Source organism: Parasteatoda tepidariorum, chromosome 3 (assembly GCF_043381705.1).
Source record: "Parasteatoda tepidariorum isolate YZ-2023 chromosome 3, CAS_Ptep_4.0, whole genome shotgun sequence".
NCBI classification, from domain to species: domain Eukaryota; kingdom Metazoa; phylum Arthropoda; class Arachnida; order Araneae; family Theridiidae; genus Parasteatoda; species Parasteatoda tepidariorum.
In genome coordinates, this window is record NC_092206.1 from 1,852,780 (window position 1) to 1,868,108 (window position 15,329).

General features: G+C 28.8%; 1 long non-coding RNA gene across 1 annotated transcript in view; it reads left to right on the forward strand.

Annotated features, from left to right (window-relative positions):
• The window catches only part of LOC139425103 (uncharacterized), a 57,587-nt gene extending 49,811 nt beyond the window's left edge, over positions 1–7,776 (forward strand). The window contains exon 2 of the long non-coding RNA XR_011636310.1: positions 7,573–7,776. This is a non-coding gene — a long non-coding RNA (uncharacterized lncRNA). The remainder of the gene's footprint in view (positions 1–7,572) is intronic.
• The last annotated feature ends 7,553 nt before the right edge of the window (positions 7,777–15,329 follow it).

Genomic DNA, 15,329 nt, shown 5'->3' on the forward strand with positions numbered 1-15,329 from the left:
AATCTATATGAAAATCAAGAGAGAAACTAACGTACTTCCTTCCTCTATGACTTTCCACACGCTAATGGGGAAAGCATGTGAAGTGTTGCCATAGGAAAAGAGTTCTGCTCTACGCCACCTGCAGCCCATTTCGATCGCCAATTGAGAGAACATTGCGGAAATTACCTGTGTAAAATTCGGAGAAACTCGTGTAAAATAACTATGTAATATTCAGAGAAACTCGTGTAAGTTAACTGTGTAATATTCAGAGAAACTTGTGTAAATTAACCACCAGAGGTGCATTCCTTTAATGGTCAACTTATTGAGGATGTGTCATCTATTTTACTATCTCTTACATAATTCGATTTGCTAACGAAAAAAAAGAATGCATGTATACGAGTCATATCCTTGAATTGATTACAATAATCGGAAACAGGGTTGAAAGAAAGACGTAAAAACTGGTATCAAATCCATTTCATAAAAAGTGGTTTTTGTGAAAAGCTCTTTAATTATTAACTATTCATCAGTTAACGACAAAAACAATTCTTTTTTTATTTTACAACTGCAGGAAAAAAAATAACTTGTCAGAGATTGACGTGTATATATGTCACTGTGAATGACCGAAATTCTTGGTTGTTGATTTCCACCTGTAGACTAGCATAGAGTCGCTTTGGTAAATGTGCGAAATATATACTACATATAGTTGACTGCCTGATATACATTTTTAATTTTCGTTTTTTTAATGTCAAGTGCCACTACCCAGTATACATTTGAAAAATTATTCCGAAAACATCGCCTAATCAATCCTCAGCAGATATTAAAATAACGAATAAATATAATAATATTAGCGAATAAATTAATAGGATATAGCAAGTAATTCGGACCAAAGCGACTATGTGATTGTTGACATTCACTTGATTTCGGTCATTCACAGTGACAACAAGATCGCCTTCTCTCTCCGGGACAACACAGCAGCCACCACCTCCACGGCAGCTACATCATTGCAACGTACAAGCCGAGCATCAATTATGGGAGCTACAGGCAGCGTAACTTACAGGCCGTGCTTCAATCGCTGACAATACGTAACGTTTGAAACGAGCATATACCACGGACGTCAAAGCATTGCAACTTGTCAGCTGAGCATCCCCTACTGCAGGTCATTTCTGGACATTTGATTCCGGGGGGGGGGGAGACTTCTAAAATTAAATTCCATGCTTAAGAGGACTCCATACCAAGGGAGAAACTTCTCGTCCTAATTTCTCTTTCACCTCCATTACGAATTTTTTTAAAAAGAAAATTTTAGTTCTGGAGGAAGTTTCAATTAATTGTTTTAGTTCGAAGTTTCGAAACCTGTTATAAAAACTGCAAAAAAAAATTTTTTTTCACAATATCTAGATGCAGAAAAATTATTCATGCAATCGTAAATAATCTTCTCGTCATTAAATTTATTTTGATACTTTTAAAATTTCTTCTCGGGAATTTACGACAATGAATTTCTCCAGTGGTCCACCAAAGATGTTGTGAATTGAATTCAAGGGGTGATTGAACTACGAAAATCTGATACGAGGGTTGCTATTTATATTTCTAGCCTAATAATGAAAAAACAAACATGTAGGATCGAAATTGGTTTTATTGTTTTTCAAAATATTCTCCATGATGATTAATACACTTTTGCATGCGTTTGAACCAATTTTCAAAGCACTTTTTCCTGTCCGATTGAGGTAACTCCAAAACATGCGTTTTGAATGCATCAACCGCTTCTTCGGGGGTCGAAAATCGTTGTCCACGTAATTTATTTTTGTTGTGTGGGAATAAGAAGAAGTCATTGGGTGCCAAATCAGGGCTGTACGGCGGATGACCCATCAGTTCGATCTTTCGCTCCGTCAGAAATGCCTTTGTTTGAGTCGATGTGTGAGAGCTCGCATTGTAATGATGAAGAATGATTCGCCCGTTCTGCTTTTTTCGAATTTCTCCGATGACTTCGGGCAAACAAATGGTCGTGTATCATTCAGAATTGACCGCCCTGCTTTGCTCTATTGCCACTGTTGTCACATGACCGTTAATGCCGAAGAAACAGGCAATCATTTGTTTCGATGTGCTTCTTCCTCGAACAACTTTTGTTGGTTTTGCCTCGTCTTGGAAGACCCATACAGTTGATTGCTGTTTTGTTTCCGGCTCATATGCATAGATCCATGATTCGTCACCTGTGTAGATGTTATACACAGCCTTTGATGTACCTTGAACGTATTTTTCCAACATTTCCTTGCACCAATCGACACGAGCCTTTTTTTGAGCGTTCGTCAGATTATGCGGGATCCAACGCGAACAAATTTTTTTTACGCTCGTATAATATTAATCAACCCTCGTATAATATTAAAAGAAAAATTAACATCAATTCCTACTCAGGTCAACAATTTTTCATTATTTTAGTGACTTTATATTAAATTATTACAATTTTTTCTTCCATATAAAACTAAAATTCATTAATTAAATTTAATGAATTAATATTTGAAAAAACTGCATTAGCATCAAATGTCATCAACTACAAGTTTCAAAAAAAAAAAAAAAAATTGACCTTGAATAGATGAATAAATTTTATTTTATTAATAATTTGAAGAAGATATAGGAAGAGCGTGAACTAATCATAGGATTTTAAAAATGTTTTGTTTCCAGCTGTTAAAAATTCAAATTCAAAGTTCGTCAAATATTGATATTCTAAGAGATTCAGGCTGTGCGATTTCGACTTTAAGAAATTAAATTTTATTTTGATATGGTTAATCGGCTACACAAACACTGTTTTATTATTCTTAAGTGAAATTAAACAAAGTTTTATTTAGATATATTTTGTCGAAATTACATAGAATAGCTGTCCCGTACGTTGCAGAAAGATGGGATTTTTCTTATAAGAAATTAAACCAATTTTTAAATTTCGAGAAAAAAAGTTGTTTAATTTCAAGAAATTGAACGAATTCCTTGAATTTATGAAAATTTTTCAAAAAGAAAAACACTGAAAATCGGAAGATTTCGCAAGCTTAATAAATATATGAAAAAATAAATAAAACTCATTTACGCACTAAATTTAATGCAAAAATATAGATTATTGAGAAATTGAAAGAAGTAGTTAGTATAACTGCTCAGTTAGTATACTAAGAAGTTAGGATGCATTTGTATTAATTTAAAGACCTTGAAAACAGAAACAAAAAACTTATATTTTCCTACAAAGGAATTTGAAATCATAACTACTCAATGTATTTTAGGTTTTTTTCTTTCAAAAAATCTCAAACAAATAGAAAAGGGCTGAAAGAAAAGAAAGAAAAATTGTTTTTTTAAATTTTCAGAATTTAGAAAAAATTAAATTTTTGTTATCAGGAGATGAAACAAATGAATAAATCTAAAAGATAGGTATTGAATGTGTGTGACAGAAAGATAATGCACGACATAATCAAAAAAGTTGATTCACAAACCTTCTGATCCGATTGCATATGTAGTTTGGGATACGATAAATTATAAGATCACAAGTGTGATAAAATGTTAGATTTGCAAGGACGGAAAAGAAATTTTTAAAAAATGTGAGAAACGGTGATTTTTAAAAAAATACAAAACACAACATTAGACTTAAACTGACCACACAAAACTATATCGTCACTAAGAAAAAGATTTTGCTAACTGTAGACTGATCTAGTTCATCCTAGGTAAAATAAAAGATGTTATGCATATACGTCAGGAAAATTATTTCAACCATAATACGGTAACTTGAATCTTAATGTGGGTCAAATTTACTTCAAAATAACAGATACAAGCTAAATCATTTTTGTTTAAATCACTACTGCATAGAATATAGAACCAATTTATGAGCCTCTATTTTTTTCTACTAAGAATCTTTCATCTCTTTCACTCCCCTGAAAAAACATTTACAAAAGATAATGGCTACCACTGATTTATTTGAAACAAAATAATGATATTTAATTTGGGTTTTTATTGCTGGAATAATGAATGTTCCATAAAAACATCCTCGTGTTAAAAAAGTAAACTTAATAATTTAGCGAAGTTATTATATTTTAAAAATGCTATACATTTTTAAATTCGGTAAGAAAAAAAAACGGATAAAAATATTCATTAACTCCACAATTAAACTTATGCTGTGTTTCAAATGTTTGACTTATATCAAGTAAAACAAAAACTTTTGAAATAAATGTGCTTTTTACCAACAAAAAAATCTGTACTTTATAAATTTGTTTAAAATAATTTTTAAGTGATTTTTCTTAAATTAGGTTAAAATTATGCAAGGTTGTACTAAAAGTAATATTAATAAGAGACCGTCAAAGATGTAAAGACTTGAGAAGATTAATTTAGAGGGAGAGGTAACAAGTACCACATCGCGCATTTTAGTTCATATATATTCTAGTGCTTATATTTTTAAAGGGTTAAAATAAAGATTCCTGTTCACTCTTTTATTTACCAGTTTAATATTTACAAGAAAAAGCGCAATTAAAATAATCTGAATTAAAGCAATATTGTACAAACTATTTTATGCTCTAATTATATTGTTATTTACATTTTGTTATTTAAAAGCAAAATGTAATGTGATCTACAAATAAGTTTCTGTATTTAGGGTATATGTTTATCTAATGTAGTTTTACTTATGATAATGGCTTGTGCACTTAACAAAAAAGGGAGATCAAAGTTGTTGAAAAATGTGACTTCAATCATGGGCTACTGTTTTATTGCTCATCAAAACAATAAGACATGGCGAATGTCAAATATGATTAATTTTTTTGAAATTTCTAAAAACTGTCACTGCCAGATTCAGTATACCAGATGTACATAGATTTTACAGTTTGAGAGAATAAAATTGCACTTACAGTTTTATTAGTTGTCAAAACCAGTTGTATGTTTAACAGAAAGAAAGGCATTTATTCATATAGATCAGAAGAATTAACATAGAGAGCGGTCCAACTAAGCAACACAAACTGTCTTATTTAAGTTCCATAAACATGTTTGATGTTGCTTAAATACATAGTTTAAACTGCTTTCAAACTATTTTTATAAAGGTAGTAGCAAAACATTTTTAGAACTTGTTAGCGCCGCGAGTGTTCCTAAAACATACTTTCCACTGCTTTACAAGTATTCCTTGATGTAGAAATTAACATTGAAAGTGGCTTAAATTCATAGTTCACTTTTTTTTTATAGTTTAGGAGTTCAAATTGTGCTACTAGTGTTGATCCATCTAGTTTAAATTTTCCAACTTTTTACATTTTTTCAGATTAAAATTTAGCAATTTCAAAACACAATTTTAGTTATTATTTCAGTAAATTATCGAATTTTAACTATACTATTTGAGCTGCATCTAACAAAGTAGTGAGTAATAACATTTGCATATAACAATGAATGTTGATATTTACTTCCATGTATTTAATGCATATTAAAGATATTCAAAGCCGTACACTAAACTCTTACGTGAAGCTTAAACTCAATAAAATTGTTATGTTTAGTTTGTAAAGGGAAATTTGTCGATAAAGGAAAACACTTTTAAGTGTGTAAATTAAAGAATTAGAAAGGTAAAAACTGTGAATTGAAAGTTTCGAATTGCTTTAAATTTCGCAGATTTCTTTAAGTAAATTAGAAGTGTGACTTTTCCCTCTAAAAAATTACTTTATTTTGATTACTAAATTGTAATTTTGAAAGGACATACTATTTGAAACGACACCACGGAAGTAAGATTTCTGAATGTTTCAAGAAAAACCATTAAATACACAATACATACAAGACTAATTTATTAGTTCATTTTAAATGCACATCAAAACTAAGAAAAATAGTCACAAATTATAACAGAAATAAACCGCTCACAAATTCCAGCATACATTAAGTACAAGTTCTAAAATACAAGACTACCAATGCTAAAAAATTCTATTGCCAAGCAGAGGTAAAACAAAATTTTACATTTGTCAATACTAATTTAGTTATACATGCAACTGAGATGAAATTTATCACTACTACATACAAATGATCATTTAAGAGAAACTTTACTACAGTTCACTAGTTTACAAGAACTAAAATTTAAAGTTCGTTCAAAAACTAGAATTCGGGGAACAGAAAAAAAAATTCTATTTAAATGAATTTCTTTTCGCACTTTTTCTAATTAAACATATTAGATTAGTAAGAACTGCAAGCTTTCTATGCTCATTATAACAAAATGATTTTTATTAAGAGACTAAATTTATTCAGTGAAAAGTGAAATTTCGATTGTTTTCCAACTAAAATTTAAAATAAACTATCACTTAATTCATTAATTTCAGTTACTAATTTCATTTTATAAAATTTTCGAGGTTTTAATTATCAATGTTAAACTCTAGCCTCGTGATTTTGAATCATACCCAAAAGACAAACGTTTCTCAAACTCTGAAAAGTCTTGAGTGATAACTTTGGAAAACTAACCGAACTTTTGTTAAGTCTTAACGTCACATTTAGCAAGGATTCAGCATTTTTAAAAAAACTAGAGTATGAAATGGATAATTGAAACAAAATAAAGTACTGAAAGAGAAAGACCTGGAAGGAATTATTAATTCCATTTGCTATTATAAGCAATTTCCTAAACATTTAATGAAATTATAAAATGAACTTATACAAATTTAAAGTCTTCCTCCAGACAGTGATTTACTTTCTATTGAATTTTTGGTTCAACACAACATTTATAGGTCGCACAGTAATAAGCATAAATTAACAAAAAGAACAAATAAGATGTTGAAAATACAAATTAAACATTGACTGAAAGTTCTAATTTGAGTTGGAAACTTATTTACTTTGGATTATGCAACTTAATTCCTTATCTCTATTGAATATCCTCATTTTTGTTCTTTTATCTTTCTCTATAGCAGGAAAGAACATTAATAGAAATTTATAAATTTCAGACTGTTTAAAAAAAAAAAGGTGAATTTGAAAAATTAGTTACACTGAATCCGTGAGATCAAATTCATGCCTTTTCTTATAAGAAAAGTATTTAAGAAAATCTAGAAACATGACTAATACCCTATAATCTGTTACACATTCAATATGTTAAATGCCTCAGTTGAAGAATTGAAACAACATATGTAAAATCAATGATCTGAATCGGATAAATTTACTTCATATTTTGTTTTTTAAAAATTCCTTTCTTATTTAAAAAAGTAACTTACATTATATTAAAAGGATCATTCAAGATTTTTTTTTTAAATGTTAGATTTAGAATACATTTTATTCTTATTTTATGCCACAGTTGAGGTAAAACTTTCCCGCAATTCTAGCTGTTAAGGCTCAGTTTTAATAAAAGTTAATTGAAAGCTCGTATTTAAAGTGACAGTTTGATTTGACAGTTTTGTTTTGAGAAACACCATTAAATACACATCAATACATACAAGACTAATTTATTGTTTCCTCATTTTAAAAATGCAGATCAAAACTGAGAAATTGGCACAAATTATAACATCGAAATAAACATCTCACAAATTCCGTCATACATACAGTACAAGTTCTAATATACAGGACTACCAATGAAAAACATTTCTATTGCCAAAAAGAGTTCAAATGAAAATTCACATGTTAAATTTAGTTATACAGGCAATTTTGATGAAATTTAGCACTACTACATATAAATGATGATTTAAGAGAAAACTTTACAGTTTACAGGAACTAAAATTTAAAGTTCGTTCAAAAACCAGAATTAGGGGAACAGAAGAAAAAAAAGTTCTATTTAATTTGTTTTCCTACTTTTTCGAATCAAACATTAGTAAAAATAAATTGCAAGCTTTCCATGCATTAAAAATGATTTTTATTGATTAAATTTATTAATTTAATTCAGTGAAAAGTGATATTTCGATTACTTTCCACCTAAAATTTAAAATAAACTCACTTCTTAATTTATTAATTTCAGTTAATTTCATTTTATAAAATTTTTGGGGGTTTTAATTATCAATGTTAAACTTTGTAGCTTCGTAATTTGAAATCATACCCAAAAGACAAACGTTTATCAAGCACTGAAATAGTTTTGGGTGATAACTAACCGAACTTTTGAACTAACCGAATTTTTGTTTAAGTTTTAAAGTTACAGTAAAGTTATCTGCATATGCAAATCGACAAAAAAGCAACGAAAATCTCCAATAGGTAGCCTGAGAAGGGGATTCAAACCCATGATCCCCTTTATCACTGAGTATATTTTACGTTAAAACTGGAGTCTGGGAGAGTCGCAAGCCTAATTCAAATCGACCAGGTCATCATCATCTCTGGGATTTGAATTAGAGTCACCTAAATAAGAGGCAAGCGCTCTATGACTTGAACATTCGTTTTCATACTTCTACGAAATATGAAAACACAGCACGAAGCCGAATTGTCCAAGAACAGAAATTTGAATAAGTGAATCGTGAAGTTCCGAAACGGCTGAAAGAGTGTGAAACACAAAGCAAAAGCGGTAGCGGCCGCCTACCACTTCCACTTCATGCATCACATTCTCCCAGTCACTTCAAAACTTCTGATCATTACTTGCAAGATCCTGTTTTATATTGTCCTAACACAGCACGAAGCCGAATTGACCAAAAACAGAAATTTGAATAAGTGAATCGTGAAGTTCCGAAACGGCTGAAAGGGTGTGAAACACAAAGCAAAAGCGGTAGCGGCCGTCTACCACTTCCACTTCATGCATCACATTCTCTCGGTCACTTCAAAACTTCTGATCACTTCTTACTTGAAAGTTCCAGTTTTATATTGTCCTATGTTGCATTAATTCAGCAATTCTCATTTCGGTATGAAATTCACTAAATTTAGGCTTTCTTTCAACGGAAGAAAAGTTGCTTTCAGTAATAAAAATTTAGGATCTGATAACAATTTGGCTAACCATTGGAGTTTTTCGCCGTTTCCTTTCCATCTAATGCAAATGCTGCGCACTAGAAAACTATTACGGGAATTTTCGCCTTTAGTTGTTAACATCTTGTTAAGTAACGTAAAAAAATTTTACTATTTTAGAGACAATTTCTGGGATATAAAGCAGATTTATAAGATTAAATTTTATTAACGTTTATCGGGTCTATTTAGAAATAGAAGCTAATTTAAATGTAGAAAAATTGTTATTTTCGAAGAAAAGATTTATAAAGTCCCCTTAAATTTTAGTTCTTTAATTTAACATTTAGAGAGGATTCAGCATTTGAAAAACTAAGATGAAATGGATCATTTAAACAAAATTAAGTTCTCTCTACTGAAGGAAGAAACTCTTCGTACTGGAAAACAAGCATTTCAAACCATTGAAAATATTAAGTAATTTCCACAACATTCAAAGAAAGTACAAAATAAACTTCAATACAAATTATGGTCTTCCTCCAGACAGTAATCTACACATTTTAAACAGAATTTTTGACTACACAACATTTATAGGTCGCACATTAACAAGCATAAATTGCTGACAAAATGGAAAAAAAACAAAGATGTTGAAAATACAAATTGAACATTGACTGAAAGTTCAAATTTGAGTTGGAAACAGATTACTTTGTATTATACAATTTAATTCCTTATCTCTATCGACAATACCCCATTTTCGTTCTATTATCTTTCTTTATAGCAAGGAAAGAACATTAATATAAATTTATATAAATTACAGAATGTTTAAAAAAGTTAAATTTTGAAAAATTACAATTACGCTGAATCCTTCTGATAAAATTCATACCTTTTCTTTTAAAAAAGTATTTTAAAGCAAATCAGTAGAAACTACTAATACACTATAATCTGTTACACATTCAATATGTAAAGTGCCTCAGTTTGAGATTTGAAACGATATGCAAAACCAATGACTGAGTCAGATAAATTGAACTTCATAATTTTGCTTCTTTTAAAAAAAAATCCTTTCTTATTTAATGCAAACTGAATTACATTAATACGTCAAAAAGCCCATTGAAATTAAAATTCGAGATTAGATTTTAAATGCGAGATTTAGATAACTTCTACTCTTATTTAATGCCGCAAACTGAACGAAAACTTTACCGTAATTCCTGCTTTTTCAAGGCTCTGTTTAAGTAAAAGTTAATTGAAAGCTCGTATTTAAAATAACAGTTTATACTTTGACAGTGAAGCTTCTGTTCTGCGGAAAATAGTCAGCACACTTCCCACACTAGTTTCTGAAAAAACACTGCTTTTCATGCAAAATCAGTGCATGCTCATGTTTGATTTAAAATAAAATTTGATTCATTCAACTTAAAATTTTTATAGCAGTAGCAGTACCCAAATACTTTTCCTTGGCAACCTTTTCTTAAGATACCCGTCACTTTAGCAGAAACTTCAAATTTGAATTAAAAAGAAATTAAAAAACTCATTTAAACCTCGCTCTCAGAAAGGAGAATCGTATATAAATATTGTTCTGTGAAACTGGCGTTCGTTCTTTAACAAAGGCTTATTTCGGATTTTTAGAAATCCTGAAAATTCTACCTAGACATTTCTGGAGATAAAATTCTTATTTTTACTAATCTTTGTGAAGACAATGATTGCTGGTTTTTAGGAGAAAAAAAAAGTCGAAAATTAATTTTAGAATTAAGCTGAAGTTATGGATTCTTAAGATTGAAATTATGAAAAGCAGGCGTCTAAAATTAAGTTCCTTGATGGAAGTAAATTTCTGAGCAAAGACAGGGTCTTAACTATTTTAGTTACTTTTTTCAGCTAATTTTGCATTTTCTTGCTTTAAATTGTGTGCTTAAGATCGTGCTTACAAGTTTAAAACATAAAATTCCTAGATTAATATTTTAGTACTACAGAGTTAATTCAAAAATTCTAGACCCATTGATATTATTTAACTTTACTATTATGGTTGTACGTGTTTCATTATTCCTAAACTTTTCTAAATTTCCTATGACCAACGACGTACAAATGTTTGATATTGGAAATCATATCTACAACAAGTCTTTGTTGAAAAAAAATAAAAGATCTAACGAAATTTGCACTTTAAAGAAACAATTTAAGAATAACATATCTACTATGACCACAGTGACTAGAATTCCACTTTTTATTTTTCTCAGCAAAAAAGCAATCTGAACATAGAGGCAAATAAGAAATTCAAGTAAATGCTGTTTCAAGGTATGAAGTTAATCTACCAGTAAAATACATTTGATAATTCAGTACCTTTAAATAAAAATCTAAAATTACAGAATAATTTAACATTTTTACAAATTAAAACTGGGTCAAAATTTGAGATTATCCAACACCATTTATAAAGGCTAGTGATCTAATTTTGACCTAAGCATTTTTAAAGAATCAATATTTTAGTCATTTCTAAAAATATTTACTTTAAACTAGATATTGTAACTATATAGTTTGGAAAGGAACAAATAATCTGTTATTCATAATCTTCAGAATTTACAAATTTCAGCAATTTTTATAATTCATTTTCTTTATAATAAGAAATCCGGATTCCAATCCTATGTTAAATATTCCACGCAAATCAAATCTTATTTTGCTTCTGAAATAAGTTAGTGTTAGCTTTCTGTTAGGATAAGTTAGAGTTACTTGTTAGTAATTTACTCAGAGCGAAACAAGATTTGAATCTCTTCTGAAGAATTCAGAAGCCACTTAATAAGAATTTCAATTTTTATAAAGATTTCCCCCTATTAAATACTTTTATCTGAAACGTAAGGGACGTAAAAATTAAACTTTACGTAGATAAACTGAATATATTTAGAAACTTAAAAAAATCCAACTAAACATTACTGAATCTTGTTAAGATATTTAAATAAAGCGCAATTTTATTTCATCTTTTTCAGTCTTCACTTCATACTTTCCCTTATTTGCCAATATTTTCTTTCGCCACCAAAAGATTTAAAGTTAAACAAAAATATTAAAAATTTCTTTATTTACTAACTTAAAGCAATTATCCACTTGCAAAGCTTTTCAGGCTCTATTAAATCTTTGAAAACTCTAAAATGAGAGCAAATAAATTTTTAATATGCGTGGAGGTGAAAAAAAAAAGCAAAAACTCCAAGTCACTGTGGTGCTTAGAATAAAGGTAAATCCTGATAATTCTTTAAACTTTTTTAGACAGAAAATAAAATTTTGATTTAAAAATGAATGATCTAGAATATTCTTAAACACACTTTATTAGCCCTTTCCGAAGCTACGAATTTAGATTGAAAACTTGAGTGGTGCAGAACACTAGAAAGTTCGTTTACATTTCTAGTGTTTTGTTAACTATGTCGAATTAGTAATCGTTTCTATTAAGCTTCTTCCGATATTTACTTGCGTCCCATATCTACTTTTTGAAGCTGATTACAAGCAAAACATTTTGCTATATCTTAATAAAAAAAGTAAACTAGTTACTAAATAAATATGTTAGATTGAAATTACATAAATACTTTATAAAATACAAAAAGTTCTCCTTGAAAAATTTATCAAGCGTATTTAAGATCTTTTAAGGATGAATAACCTTTATAGATTTAGAAGTGAGTCAGTCGTATTGAGCAGTGAGTCGCCAAAAAGTCACCGGTGTTTTACGCTGTATTTTATAACTATAAATTATTAAAGAGCTAAATACGTTTGTTACTTGTTTTGGCCTAAATACAAAATGAAAAAGTGCAAATTGGTTTAATGAAAATTCTGTGTTGAAGAGTTAAAAAAGGAGGGGCCTGTTAAAACTAAAATTACTTCTGCGAATCTAAGAAATTTACTACTGCCAACTATTTGGGAAGTCGCAGAAACAAGGAAAACATATGAAGATAATGTTAGAAATTTCCAGATTACAGTAGATTTCTAATCTAAATCATAGAATGTTTCTGCTCTGTTTAAATTATAAACATCTAAATGTTTTAGATCATTTTTAATTTTGGAAATATTAAATAGCCATTATGTAATTTTATAAATGTTAATACTTTATATTAGATTGCCGATTACACAATATAGATTACAAAAAGTGGTTTCTAGTCCTTGGAAAATTTGAATTTTGTTATCCCTTACGGTGAACGTATTTATATATTGTATTTCTCTATCATTTTACTGTTTAATAGTAAGTTTATCTAGTTTTTAAATTTAATATTATTCTATTTTTACAATTTAAGTTTTACCCCTTTAGTTTTTTCCCCATTACCTATAACCATTATATTTTACTATTGAATCACAATTTTTAAACTTACTACTCTAATATAGTAAATTTCCCGTTTAATGCAACAATTTATTAATCAGTATCCACATTTAAAATAAAAAGAAACAATGCCATATTGAGTTGGAATTTTGGATTTAAGTTAGAGAACCAGTAAATCTAAATTCACTTTTCATAAAAATTTAATTTTTAGAAATTACTTTTACCCAACCTTCATCTTTAAATGCAAAAACATATTAAGATTTTTATCTCTCCCGTTTCAAGCTTTGAAAACATTTAGATTTGTTGTATTTTTAAAGAAATTAAAATATAAGATTTACAATTTTTAAAACTTTTATTTGAACTTATAAATTACTTTGCTTATTTAGCTGTTTATGAAGACTGAATTGTTTTAACGTTGAAATTAACATAGATTACAGTTTCAATGCGCCAATTCATATTACTATTCCTTCCAGCATTTATCGTAGAATTAACTAAATAAAGACTTAAGCCACACAAATAGAAGTCCAACTTATGATTTTCAGTCAAACTATTTGCAAATTAAAGATTTCATTACTAAAAAGCGTTTAAATTTTTTTCAAAAAAGGCAGATTTAAAATTTCAATAAGTTAATTATTTTAACAGATTTTAACATTAGAATAGATACGGCTTAATTTACAGGAATGCATAGGTTTAACAAATTCTTTAACTGTCAGTTATTTGACTTCTTTTTCATTTCTTAACTAGTTCTGAACTGATAAAAAGGCAGAAGCATACTGATATGAAGATCAAAACAGGAAACAATTGGTTCGAGTAACATATTTGTCTCCGTACTTTATACTGTACAAAAAACATCAACTGAAATAGTATATTTTGAATAAATATTTTGAAACAGTTGTCAATTCTCTAAAACAATGTTTTGTTAAAAAAGTATTCACTACAGCTGCGAAATAATTTTTAAGTTCGAAGAAAAATATAGACTAACTTATTGTAGGGTGTGGCAAAACTTTATTGCAAGTAGACTTCCATGAACTATTGCTCTGTTGGCGTTGCTCTGTCTATCGACGGGAATTTAGAGGTACACAGACTTCTGGTGATTCTGATAGACTGCACTCTTGACGAAAATGATAGTGAAGCTTCTGCTGTAAGAAAAGGACATTCATTAGTCACGAAGAAAAACTTAATTCATGTATAGTTTAAAAATCTTAATTTGAAACAGTTTCTTAAAATTTATCACTATTCCATCGATTTAGTTTAAATTTCGTATTTTAAAGTTTGAGTTTAAAATTAAAAAAGAAAAATTGTTTTTTACCGAATTTTTCAACCACTAACACATTCAAAGCTATTCGTTATATAAGATTATCTTTTGATGCACTAGTTTTGAAAACTATTATGCACAAAAAGTTTTCAATTAACTTTACCTATAGTAATGTACCGAAAAGAAAACAAAACATTAAAAGGATTTTTGAGATTGAGTACCACCCAAATTTCGATTACAAATCTATAAAAAGGTATTCTAAGAGCATAAGTCTGTGTTTAATATCGCTACCTAATTGTTTAATTATCATATTCATAATTTATTCTTACGAAGATCACTGCACAAAGTATAATAAGTTCATGTGCAATTATAAGTATATAGCTTTTATAAGCACATTATAATTTAATAAGCACACAGTTTTTATTGAAATAGTTAAAAAAGATCCATTTTTTAATTTTTAATTGTTTGCTCTAAGTTTAATTTTTCATGTGAAATTCTCATTTCTAAAGAAACCTGTTCGTTCTATAAAAACCGAAAAAGCCAGTGCTAGATCCAAGAAACAACTTAGTTTAAAAACTCAAAGAATAGCCATGTCGAGTATTACATTCTTGCAGTAATTTTGAAATATGTCTTATTAAGCCACTCCTTTAAGCGTGCAAACGTTGTGCATTTATTTAAATCTGACTATTTTATTTTCTTTCTACTCGATTTTAACGATATTTTGAATAACATTTATCACAATTTGTTTTTGATGTGTTTATAAATTCAGGATTCAATGCAAGACGACAACATTAAAGCAATACAAGTTGAACTCAAAAATACAATTGTGAAACAAAATGGCGGCTGAAATATGGCGAGCAAAAGTAAAAAAATACAGTACGTTTAAATAATTAATATAGCAATGAAAATATAATAGTTTTCGTAATTTTATATTACAAATGAAAAGCAAATTTTATTTCCGAAGTAATATTACAAAATAACGCGAATTAACTACAAAATAACTCGAAAACATGAAAAAAA